At 47.0% G+C, this 11670-nt stretch overlaps 2 pseudogenes; one reads left to right on the top strand and one right to left on the bottom strand.

The window, feature by feature from the left end:
• Nucleotides 1-1233: 1233 nt before the first annotated feature.
• LOC118665739 lies at nt 1234-2366 on the bottom strand (annotated as a pseudogene).
• Nucleotides 2367-10783: 8417 nt separating this feature from the next.
• LOC118665777 overlaps nt 10784-11670 on the top strand; it is a 61549-nt pseudogene continuing 60662 nt past the window's right edge.

Below are 11670 nucleotides of genomic sequence, written 5' to 3'. Positions count from 1 at the left end.
TCCTGCCACATTCGCCATAGAAACAGGTTTGCATTATTAACCATAGGCATGTAAATAGCAGGTACTAAAAAACAGATGATACTGGAGCTATGCTCCTTTTATTACTCTAGGAAATTTAAAACTGCTCATTTTACATGCATGGCACTCCCATCAAATGCTTTTTGAGTACCCACTGTGTGTTCATCACCGGGCTGGCCCTGAGGATCAATGCAGCCTGGCCTGTGTCCTCCAGGCTGAGTGGTGGAGTACTATGTACAGGACATTTCAAGGTAACATGGGACAAGTGTCAAACTGTTAGTACAGCTGTCCTGTCCTGGACTGCTTATGGCCTGGACAGAAGCAGTGATGTGAAGATATACCAGCCAGGATTAGAGGACATACCAACTGGTCAGGCCATGGAGTTGGGCTGGGGGCCTGAATGATGTTAAGAAAAAGGCTGCAGGCTCTTGTTTAAAGCCAGGTGGGATTTAGGTGCGGCTCCACTGAACTCAGTTCTTTTTTCTTTTTTTTCTTTTTTTGAATGCTAATTGTCTTCTGTACTTCCTTTTATTATCATCATAGCCTTTGTATCAGGATACACAGCAATGATAGCAGATTTTTTTTTAAAGCTTAGTATTAAATATTAAATATCTCTCCCCATTTTAATATTACATTACTCTACCAAGAAAAAAAAATTAAAACTCAAGTTATCTGAAGCCTGGGCACACTTCCATGATTAGCTGGCTGCCTCAAAGTTGGTGACTTCTTCCTGCTGTCAGCAGATCCAGGTTCCAGAAAGATGAGACAGGTTACAATCATTTCTGAAAAGTGTGCTACAAAATGGATGGCCTGTTCCAAGCCAGGTTACAAAGGATGGGGGTAAGGGAGGGACATTTTCTTCCAGAAATAGAATTTCTGAAGAGTCCCAGACCATCACTTTTTCCCAAAATGGTTGGAGGAGGGATAACATCTCAACATGAGGTTCAAAGCACTCTGTGCCAAGGGGACAGAGTTGGCTGGCTGAGGCGGGCTGCTGAGGAGGGGCATGGCCAGGTGGCTCACCCTTCCTTGGTGAGGGACACAGAAGCGTATCCCTCCGCCCTGAGGTGGGGAGGTGGGCTGAAGCCTGGCTGGCACTAGATTCTCTAAGAGTTTCCTCTAGAAACAAACAACTCAGATGCTTCCTTTCACTTCAGCAAAGAAGTTCTTTCTGAAAGCACTTGGGAAGTTCCCCTCCAGCCTTGGGTGGGAGGCTCAGAGAAGATAGTCAGCAGTACAGCAGCCTTCCAGGCCGCCGCGGAGTTCCTGAAGGTTGGAGACCCCGTGGAAGTGGACAAAGGCTGCTGCCACCACCAGGACATGAAAAATCTGATGCGAATGGAACCATGTGTCAAACTTTCCAGGAAAGAAGCGCTCAGGAATCCAAGCAGCAAAGACGCCAGCCCGGGTGATGAACATCACAGCCATGAGGAAGAAGCAGCCCATCTGGCCCACAGTGGTGGCCTTGACAAAGCCCTCAGAGATCGTAAAGTGCACGGTGAGCACATCGCCGCTCAAGCCCAGGCCCAGGCCCAGGAACACCCCTGCTCTTGTCTGCCAGTGTTTAGAGTGGCAAACCGGTCCCACTGTGCCACAATGACGGCGGAAATGCCCAGGACGCAGATGATGGAGAGGTAGATGAGCCATGGCTATGGGGAGCAGTAGAAGGAGCAATAGAGCCAGGGGACAAAGCTCCCCACAATCAGTAGAGCAATCCCTGAATAATCCAGTTTGGAAAAAGTCCAAGAGGCTTACTCTGAGTGACGGTAGACGGTGTGAAAGAGCCAGGAGAAGCTGAGGCAGAGCACCGCGTCCAGGAAGAACATCCCAAACACCACCTCTCCTGCAGGGGGGCCAGGAAGTACGTGTTTGGTCTCAGCAGGGTCAAGATTCCCAGTAACGGAAACAGCACAAAACCAAGCAGATGGGCCCAGATATTGCTGGTCTGTGTGGATGCGGAAGATGCCCCTGAAGCAGGCCCAGAAGGAGGGCCTGGGCGGCCTGTGGCCGTGGAGCAGGTAATCGTTGCCCTTTAGCCAGTCGGGGAGCACATCGTATGGGAGGAGCCTCCAGCGTCCCTCCCAGACCTTATACACGAACTCCCTCATCTTCTCCATGGAATGGTGTGCTTGCAGGGGAAGTGTCAGGACCCTCACCTGCTCCTCCTCCTCCTGGGGCACTGGGCATGCTTGCTCTTCTTCAGCTTTGGCTGGGTCAGCAGTTCCCTGTTTGCCCTTCTCTTCTAGCAGGGGTCCCAGTTCAGCCAGCTCCACCGTGTCAGTCTCCCTGTTACTGGCAGGAGCCCCATTGCCCCGTGCCACCACCGGTCCTTTGTGAGAAGACATCTAGCTGGTACCTCAATACCCTGCAGCTCCAGCTTGGGGACACCCTAGGTGTCTCAGCCCCAGGGGGAGAGATCTCCCTGTGAGGGCAGACACGCCAGGTGACGGGCTCAGCTAGGGCCACGGACCCCGCACTACATCCCTCAGTGCTGCCACAGGTGGCCTGCAGCCCAAGGGCCCCCATCTTTAAGCTACCGCAAGGGAAGGCCTAAACCCAGTTCTTGATAACTTCCAAGGATGGAGGTGGAGACAAGTGCACACGACTGGCTCAGGCCTCAGCCTCTAGGTAGGGAATTCTGGCAGCAGTATCTTGAGCTACTCAGCAGTAGCCTCAGGCACAACCATCAGCTTCCCTCAGATGAAAGAATTGGTTGTGCCTGAAATACTCATTTTGTTTGTTTTGTTTTGTAATCCTCACCCAGGGATATTTTTCCATTGATTTTAGAGGGAGTGGAAGAGAGAGGGAAAGATAGCGAGAAGCATCGATGTGAGAGAAACACATCAATTGGTTGCCTCCTGCACACACCATGACCAGGGCACAGGCTGGGGAGGAGCCTGCAACCGAGATACATGCCCTTGACAGGAACTGAGCCCCGGACCCTTGGGTCCCCGGGCCAATGCTCTATCCCAGCCATGGGCAAACTACGGCCCGTGGGCCGGATCCAGCCCGTTTGAAATGAATAAAACTATTGAAATAAAAGACCGTACCATTTTATGTAATGATGTTTACTTTGAATTTATATTAGTTCACACAAACACTCCATCCATGCTTTTGTTCCGGCCCTCCGGTCCAGTTTAAGAACCCATTGTGGCCCTCGAGTCAAAAAGTTTGCCCACCCCTGCTCTATCCGTTGAGCCAAACCGCCTAGGGCAGCCGAATATTCATTTTGGATTCCCTGTGGCAATGCTGAGTCCCCTTTGGCTCAGGAACTCTTGCTTTTTCAGCAGGTGACAACATCATTGAGGGGACTGACTTGCATTTGTGGGGTCAAAGCCCCCTTCCTGATTCACTCTTGGCAGCTCATCTTAGCTCTTTAGATTTCCTAGTGAGAATCATTCTTGGGGGCATGGTCTCTCATGAAACTGGGGTCAGAGGCACCACTGGTAGCATCTTTGAGTGCCTACTGAAGGGAGAGGGCCCTGAGGACTGGGGTGGGGGTGGGGGTAGGGGTCAGGAAAGGCCCCTCAGAGGTGGAGCTTGAGGATCTGGACAGGTGTTCACACTGTGGCCTGTGTGGTCCTCAGTGCACAATCCATATAGCTGTATATGGCATCCCTGTGGATAGGCCAGCAAAAAGGGACTAAGTATTCCAGGAAGTAAAACGGTGTTAAAGATCCAGCCACTTTTGTATGATTCACATTCATTCATTACCACTTTAATTCAAGGAATATTCTATAACTCACAGGCATTTTCACCTCATTATTATTTCAACTCCCCTGATTTCTCTGGAGGATTGCTTTGGGGCAAGTATTATTGCCTTCAGAGCAACGTCAGTAGAATACATTAAAAGTAGCAACCTGGATTCTGAGAGTGAATTATTGCCAGAGATGAAGGGGAGCCTCCCATCCTTGGGCTCGAGCTCCTCTCAAGTCCTGCCTTAAATTCTACCACTTACATTTTAAAAACGCAACTTGATTTTTCAAGGGTAATGAAAGAAAAGTGAGGGGGCCGTGAGAGCACTCCACTAAACAAGGGCCAACAGCGGAATGAAATTTTAAAAATCATTTATCCTTGCGCGGTGGCAAACTGAAGTTGCTATAAATGCCAAGAGAAAACAATACAGAGAAAATGGATGGGGTTACCGGAACATGTTCATAAATTCATGCAGTAAATGTGCTGTGTGTTCTCCAATCGGCAATCGTCTGATAGAAGACAATATTAAGGTGCTGCAAAGTCTAAGTTAATATAACACTTTTCCACTATACTATTTAGATTTACTGCCTGAATTTTTATGGGTTTTAAACGGCTTTTCCTTGACATTAAATATTTAGCAGTTAAGTTAATTCGTCACTTTAATCTTGAATTGTTTTATACTGAATTTAAAACAGTTATCTAGTTGAGGAGGGAGAGGAAGTATGATATGCTTATATCCTGGATTTGTGGACAGGTTTTGGGATGGGGAAGCCAGATTGGAAAATTGCAGTTTTCAGAAATCTCTTGTAATGGTGAAATGATGTGTTCCAAAGCTGTCACTGGAGGTCTTGTTCCGTGGGAGAATGACAAGGTCCTCACTATCATCACTGTCTATTCCTGTTAGAAAAAGGGCAATAGACTTTGGCCCTTGCTTACTGTGTATGGGAGAAATTAAGGCACCAAAAACAAGTTTCACATGGTTGGCAAATAATCACTGGTGCTGGACCATGCATAAGTTGGAATCATCATCTCATACCATCCCTTGCTGGCTCGATCCCCAGTGGGGGGCATGCTGTAGGCAACCAATTGATGTTGATGTTTCTCTCTTGTTGATGTTTCTATCTCTCTCTCTCCCTTTTACTCTCTCTAAAACCTAAAATTAATAAAAATATATTTAAAAAATAAGAAGAGCCATAGGTCCAGAGCAGGGCCCTTATCCCAGCAGAAACCCTCGAGTTCATATCAAATAATCAAGGTCATTTGGGCTTCAGACTAGACCCTGATTAGGCTTTCTACTCTACCCTAAGCGTGTTCCATACAACATTATGGTTGGCAAAATGATTCCAGGAAATAGCACTGGAAAGCCCACTGTGATTTCCTGAAGGGAAAGGCCCATTTATTAATTAGCCTTTTTGTATCTGCAATTTCTAATACAATGGTAGTCCAGAGAGGGTCAACAAAAATATCTGTCTAAAGAATGAATGGGAAGGTCTATACAGGGTTTTAATATAGGAACTTATTTTCTGAAGTCAAAATAATCCAAGTAGATAAGGCCTTATACTAGGCTCAGATCCAACAGTGTACTCAACTCTCTAGTTATTCACCACTTGACTTAATTTGGACCTTCTTCAACTGTAACCAACCCACTTATGCTCTGTGAGACCAGAGCTTCCTTCCAGTCCCCAGGCCTCCTCACACAGACCAAGCTTCAAATGCTGGGGTGTAGGCCTGGGGAATGATATCTATACCCTAAGGGTGGTAAGACTTTCTCCCTGTAGATCTGATTCTCATTGTTAGGGTCACCCCATTTCATGATCACCTATTAGATTGCTAGCAAATCCAGGCTCCAGATACTAAGTAGGGGGTCCTCAGAGCAGCTCACACAGGAACCACGAATTGCTCTGACTTTGACAGTCAGTAGGGGAGCTGCCCCAGCATGGTTCAACTCCCACTACATAACTGAAATCTTGTCGAGTTTGCCCATTGTTGCTTACTGAACTCAGGGTACCTCTGGGTTCAACGTATTTGAATTCTGCAAGCACAGGTTCCTTGGAGACAATGAGGACATCTTACTCTGAATCAGGTCCTTCCCTTGTAGAATCAACAGTGGAATCTGTGTCTGGCTCCCTGATGCTAGTGGACATCTCCTCTGTTTCAGAGTAAGGGGCTGTGCAGCCACCAGCAATAAGATTTAAGCTTCTGGCTCTCAGCTTATGTCTTGCATCTTCCAGAGCCTTTCTCTCTGTGGATCTGATTCTCATGAGTGTAACAAGCTTCCTGCCAAAGCATTGCCCAGGGGGCTGCAGGCACTGGGGACAGTGGGACTGCCGGGTTCTCCTTCCTCATCTAATTTCTATTTTTCTGCTGGAACCATCTGTGTTTGCCTTACGATCCCTGTGCTGGATGCTCTGATATACTACCCAGATGCCCCAGTGAAGGTGTTTTTCTAGTTAACTGTTCCTCTTTGCCCTGCTCAGTCCAGTCAGCCCAGGACCGGACTGTGTACATTAGCTAGGAAGCCCACATGGAAGGAGAAACTCCAGAGTCCTATCTCCAAATGCTGACTCTTCTCTTGATTTTCATAAGACCGCAAGAAAAGACACTTGTCATTTTCCCCTCTTAGGATCTTTATCTGCTAAGGAGAAATAAGGATATCAAGTTGACTTATGTGGTTGGGGAAAGCATATCTGTTAGATTATCAAATTCTCAGGAATAGGGAGCACGGAAGAAATGCAAAGCAATGGACACGAGACATGTTGCTTCCTGCAAATTCCAAACACAGCAATGGTGGGAGAATCTTTTACATGACGGATCTGTCACTGTGGGTTTAATTCTTGCCTTTGATCTGTGCTTCTCTTTTAAAATAGTATTTCTGCCCATCAGTGTTTAAAACAAGAAGGAACCTTAAGAAATTGATTCCAGAGTGTAAAAGTTTCAATTAAAAAAAAAATTCTTCCTACAAAGGACAGAATCTCAGAACTACTGCTTCTAATTACCTTGGAGAAGGAAATGCCATTAGAGGCACGGGGATGGACTGTGAGGGATGAACTGGCAAAAAGGAAAGGACCCCAGGGAACTGGACTGTTTCAAGCTAACGCTGGCCTAGGGAATGGTTGTTTCTGGATGCCTTCGCCAACCCCACTGTCACAGAAAACTAGGTACTCATGTCCCATATCTGTAAAATGGAATTGGTTTTACTTGGTGCCTCTCTCAGCTGTTGTGAAAATAAATGGATTTAAACAGAATAGATCTTTTCATAGCATTTTCACCTAGCCTGAACCAAGAAGTGATGAGCGGTGAATTCCAGATGTTGACGCTCCCCTATTGCTATCATTTCTCTCTGAGCCTGCCTCTTCTTTGACAGCCCAGCGTATGGATGGCAACCTGAAATGGCTCACTGCTCTCTCTGTCTCTCCCCCTCCTTATCTCCCTCTCCATTTCCCTGTTTATTTCTTCCTTTGATGAAAACCGTTTTCTATCAGGGTGAGATACTTTGCATATATTTAAAAGCAACAGGGTTTTTCTCCCCAGATATTGCACAAGTAGCAAACACAATAAAAAATCAACTGCTTGGAAATATGAAAAGCATTTTTTTCAATGGTCCCAGGAAGGCAAGCCACATATAATGTGAGTGGGTTTCTCATCTGCCACCCAAACATAGTCTTTTTTAAAAAAATTTTTTTTATTGATTTCAGAGAGAGGAAGGGAGAGAGAGAGAGAAACATCAATGATGAGAGAGAATCATCAATCAGCTGCCTCCTGCACACCCCACTGGGGATCAAGCCCACAACCCAGGCATGTGCCTTGACTGGGAATTGAACCAGGACCTCCTGGTTCATAGGTTGATGCTCGACTACTGAGCCACACCAGTCAGGCAACGTAGTCTTTCTTTTTCCTCCAGGAAACGAAGAGTGGGCTGGGCTTCAGGAATGTCCCATAGCTTTCTTATTATTATTCATTTTTAATTTCAAAGAAAAATCCTGGTCAAAGATTTATCTGCTTGAGTCAGAGACAGGAACCTTCTTATAGCTTTTTTCGTGGATGTTTGCAGTTTCTTAGTGCTTGGAAGTTGCACTGATCAACAACAAGGTAGGGGAATGACAAGATACAGAGTGGATAACAAGACACATTCTGAGGCCGAGCAAACCCATCTTCTGCACAGGGGCCAACTCCCACTGCGGAGAACTGCTGATGTGTACTGATCGGGCTCGAGGCGAGCTGCTGGCAGGAGCCTGACTCTCTGAAAGTCTTCCGTGTTATAGAGGAAATGAGAAGGGGCCTTTGACAGAACAGTAATAATAATGTCTTGTTTATATGGCACTTTGCTTTTTTGTGAGACTCAAAACATATTTAATCTTCATCACAAATGTATGCGTTAGGACAATTTTCTAGTCTTAAAAGATAAATAGCTTGCCAGGGCCAGTCAGGGACTATGATGGTTAATTTTATGTCAACTTGACTGGATCACAGGCTTCCAGACACTTGGCTCAATGTTCTTTCTGGATGTGTCTGTGAGCATATTTCCAGACGAGTTTGGCATTTGAATTGATGGACTCAGGAAAGCAGTTTGGCCTCCCAATTGTGGGTGGGCATTATCCAATCCACTGAGGACTTGCTTAGAAGAAAAAGGCAGGGGAAGGAAGACTTTAGCCCTTCCTGCCTGGCTGTTGAGCTGGGACATCAATCTTCTCTGGCTCTCGGTACTCCGGGTCTCAAGCCTCCCTACTCAGACGGAATTACATCACTTGCTTTCCTGGGTGTCCAGCATGCTGACGGCAGATAGTGGGGCTTCTCAGTCTCCATAATTGGACGAGCCAATCCTTATGATAAGTGTGTGTGTGTGTGTGTGTGTGTGTGTGTGTGTGTGTGTGTGTGTGTCCTATTGGTTCTGTTTCTCTGGAGAACCCTAATCCAGGGAATCAAGGCTTTGAGCTCTCAGAACGCGTTCGTTTTAGCACATGCTCTCTGACAGGAGCCAGCCCCGGGATCTGAGGAGCCAGCAGCAGGAGCCACCAGGCTAACAGAATGTATCATAGCCGGGGGCCACAGCTTACTCTTATTCCTACCGAGCTGGGTGGACATCTCTGCAGTAGATGCTTGTGGTACCTGGTGCCACAGGTCCTTGATCCACTTGACTCCAGCATGGTGGTGGTGGACAGCTCCATCCTGGGGCAGCAGGATGGGCCCAGGACTTTCTCGGTGGCCCAGGACTTCCTCCCTAGCTACTGAAGGGGCTCAGCAGCCGCCTGCAGGTGCAACTTTGACGCGTAGAGGAGAAGATGGGAGCTTAACCGATAAAGGATCAGAGAGTAAATGACCCAGCTTCCCTGCCCCACGGTGGGTGGAGCAATTTGGAGGGTTGTTCTACCTGTTCCTCACAGGTTCCCAGAAGGACTAAGCCTCAGCTGCCCTCGGCAGTAACCCATCATCAACACACCTTCTATTAACTTTCCTTCCTTCCCTGCTTCACTCTCTGCATTCTCTCAGTCCTGTTTCCTGAGATCAGCTCCCAAATAAACTCTTTATATCAAGTTCTTGTCTTAGGCTCTGCTATCACAGAAACCCATACCCAAGTCAGTTCCCTTCCCTAATCCACCCTCTGCATCTCTGGCGAGGTTGATGCCTTCTTACTTTTATTATTAATCACCACCAGCCAGCCCAGCCTCCCCTTTCTTTGAAACGTTCCCTCATTGCAAAGTCAGCTCTCTGTAACCATAATAACACTTGCTAAGGACTGACTCAACATTTTGGCTGCCTTGGAGTCCTCAAGGCAAGGAGCTGCTGCTGCACTTACCCCCTCTGTCACTTGCACCTTGTAAGGTAGCTTCCTCTTACCACCGGTGTCCCCTACGTCATGGGTGGTAAGCATTTGCCTGAAAATGCTAGATAACACATATGTCAGGCTTTGCAGGCCTGCAAGTCTCTATCGCAATGACTCGACTCTGTTATTGTGGTGAGAAAGCAGCTGCAGACAATATATAAATGTAGGAGCAGGGCTGTTTCAATAAAACTTTACTTATGGACGCTGAAATTTGCATTTCATGTCATTTGCACAGGTCAGAAAATATTATTTTTTTCAAGCATGACAAAGAAGGGAAAAACCATTCTTGGCCCTCAGGCTATGCAAAAACAAGCGGGTGCAGATTTAGCGGGCTCTGCCCTGGGTCCCACACTGATGGGGGGAGGGACAGGCTTGTTTTTCAGGCGGCCTCTACTCTGTTCTGCGCCTTTCCTGGCACACAAACTGCCCCCAGCACTTACTGCGTGACTAAATAAACAGGACAAATGCCAGTCCCTGTACTGCTGCCTATAAAACATTCACTTGCTTAACTTCATGTCCTATCTGCCCATGAAGTCTCCCCAAAGGCAGTTGCTCCCCAAATTTAATACCCCGCAGGCTGTTCGGATGTTCCCTCAGCACCAAAAGCTCTTTGGGAAGCACTGACAACACAGGGTCTGTGTTAGCTGCCACCTGCATACAACCCTCTTTTCCAGTGTTTCCAAAAATTAACTTGGCACAGTAAACAGTGGATTTTGTGTTGAAAACAGGAACACAGGTAACAGGTGTTTCTGCTGATCTCGCCAGAAGAGGAAAATCCCAACCATGCCAAAAGCTTTGTTATTGAAATGACACGCGCACCAGGGGAAAATAATGACTGCAATCTGATCAAGCAATATAGGAGCCTGGTGTTCTACAAGCCCCAAGTACGTTCCTCAGACGACTTTCCCATTGATTTCGTCCTCCATTCGGATAACCATCTGCGGACTTAGCTTACAGGATGTATCACCTCCTGGTTCTGTTGCTAGAACAAGTGCCCACCGTGGATAAGATCAGGGGGCTGATTTAACAAACTGAACTTTAATATGATTTTTCTAAGAAAATTTATCATCCCCAGTTCCCCTCTGGCTGTTGAAAGAGTCCCCACCCGAGATAAAGAGATAGGAAGTTCTGAAACCGCTCGGCCCTCGGGTTCAGCACTCATCGGATTCTTGGAGATTGTGCGGGCACACGTCTCATCCAAGAGCTGCCAGAGAAAGTGTGAGGTGGGGAAGACTGTTTCCCTTCGAGATGCCGGAGCTGCGCCTGAAGTTTTCAGGTAGGGACTTCGGACTCACCCCAGGAAAAGGTGTGAGGTGGGTGCCTGCCCAGGCGTCTGATCACCCCGTCTGTGTCTTCCTCTAATGGACATGTCTCCATGTAAACTCACTCCCCAAAGCCAGATCGCAGGTGTTTGCCGCCCTCGCGTCTATCAGAAGCTGAGTTCAGAAAGACTATCTGATGAACTTCATGCTGAAATTCTGGGTTCACGGGAATCATGCTTTATAACTAATGTTTTGTTGTCTGTCTCTTTCTACTGGAATATAAACTCCAGAAGGTCAGTGCAAGTCTCCTTGGCTTAATAGGTGCTCAGTAAATCTTTCTCAAATAAATTAATGAATGAGTGGTGTGTAGTTGGGCACACAAATGCTGTCTTACCCCCAGAAAAGAGAGTGGGAGTGAGACAGAACAGATATACCTGCTGCTTTAGCAAAGGCCTGAGACTCCGAGGCCTACATATAAGCAAATGATTATGCATGTACATTTGTAAGTAATGAATTTAATATCTGTAAGGTGGTTAGAACACGCCTGGCTCACAGAAAACAGTACAGGGGTTTTTCTTCAGCAAGCAAACAAGCGTAAATAAAACAAATAAAAAGCCGGCACACCTTTCCCCGTTGCTGAGACAAATAAGAAAAGAGAGCCTCTCCTAACTCCCACCTCTCTCACCCGCCTCTTCACCTTCCACCCCATTTCCTTCCTCCCTTTCATTCACACCAATTTACCACACACACACACACACACCCCTTTAATTTAGGGCTATTGCTGCTCTGATTCTTACCAGGTTTTATTGGTCTGGGGCCGCAGAAGTGGGGATACTCTTATGATCAGCTGGGTGACTTTGGGATTGACTTCCT

This window comes from Myotis myotis, unplaced genomic scaffold, assembly GCF_014108235.1.
Source record: "Myotis myotis isolate mMyoMyo1 unplaced genomic scaffold, mMyoMyo1.p scaffold_m19_p_11, whole genome shotgun sequence".
NCBI classification, from domain to species: Eukaryota; Metazoa; Chordata; class Mammalia; order Chiroptera; family Vespertilionidae; genus Myotis; species Myotis myotis.
The sequence above is the reverse complement of the archived record's forward strand: the minus strand, read 5'-3'. Positions and strand labels throughout refer to the sequence as shown.